At 40.4% G+C, this 1,186-nt stretch overlaps 1 non-coding gene across 1 annotated transcript; it reads left to right on the top strand.

Annotated features, from left to right (window-relative positions):
• The first annotated feature begins 219 nt into the window (after positions 1–219).
• LOC118152575 (U7 small nuclear RNA) lies at positions 220–284 on the top strand. The gene has a single exon (XR_004741322.1). It is a non-coding gene; the product is annotated as a U7 small nuclear RNA (small nuclear RNA).
• Positions 285–1,186: the final 902 nt, after the last annotated feature.

The following is a 1,186-nucleotide window of genomic DNA, read 5'->3' as shown; positions in this document are numbered from 1 at the left end:
AGGATTGTTTTTATTACTATTAGAATTAATGTTTGCGGGAACAATACGTCAGTTACTATACTAAGTCCTTCAACCATATTATCTTACAGGAACCTTTCCAGAAACAATTGATATTTTCATCCTCAATTTATAGATGAAGAAATTGAGGCTTGCAGAGTTGGAATAATTTGCCCAAGTTTACACAGCAAAAATGATAAGGCCAAGATTAATACCACTGCCAAGAGTTACAGCTCTTTTAGAATTTATCTAGCAGGATTTTTAGTTTTTACCAGAAAACCTCCCACAAACATTAAACCAAACAACAACAACAAAACCCAGTCACTCCTCCTAGGCCACAACCACCAACTGGGATCGATATGATATCCTTTACTTGCTAAAAATCTGAGAATTTTTCAAGTTCTGGTTATATGAAATGTAATGGTCCTCTGTAAATTACCAGTAACAAGTGCAATAATTGAGAGTGTATGGTATTCACTAGGAAAATGAAGGAAATATTTAAAGTATAAAACCTAGACCAGGCCAAGTGGCTCACACCTATAATTGCAACCCTTTGGGAGTTGAGTGCTTGAGGCTAGGAGTTAGAGACCAGCCTGGCCAACATAGTGAGATCCTGTCACTACCAAAAACCAAAAACATAGTTGGACATGGTCGGAGGCTGAGGTGGGGGAGGGGAGATGGTTTGAGTCCAAGGGTTTGAGTTTGCAGTGAGCTATTATTGTGTCACTGCACTCCAGACTGGGCAACAGGGTGAGATGGGAAAGAAGAAAGAAAGGTGAAAGAAAGGAAGAAAGGAAGAAAAGAAGAAAGAAAGAAAGAAAGAAAGAAAGAAAGAAAGAAAGAAAGAAAGAAAGAAAGAAAGAGAGAGAGAGAAAGAAAAAGAAGGAAGGAGGGAGGGAGGGAGAGAGGGAGGGAAAGAAGGAAGGAAGGAAGGAAGGAAGGAAGGAAGGAAGGAAGGAAGGAAGGAAGGAAGGAAAAGAAAAGAGAGAGAAAGAAAGAAGAGATAAAGAAAGAGAAAGAAAGAAAGAAAGAAGGGAGGGAGGGAGGGAGGAAAGAAGGGAGGGAGAGAGGGGGGAGGAAGGAAGGAAGGAAGGAAGGAAGGAAGGAACGAAGGAGAGAGAAAGAGAGAGAGGGAGAAAGAGAGCAGGAGTATTACAGTTGTTAGTCCCTGCATAGTATAGCAAATAAA

The sequence above is a fragment of the Callithrix jacchus genome, chromosome 3 (genome assembly GCF_049354715.1).
Source record: "Callithrix jacchus isolate 240 chromosome 3, calJac240_pri, whole genome shotgun sequence".
Taxonomy (NCBI): Eukaryota; Metazoa; Chordata; class Mammalia; order Primates; family Cebidae; genus Callithrix; species Callithrix jacchus.
This window is presented reverse-complemented; position numbering and strand designations above follow the sequence as displayed.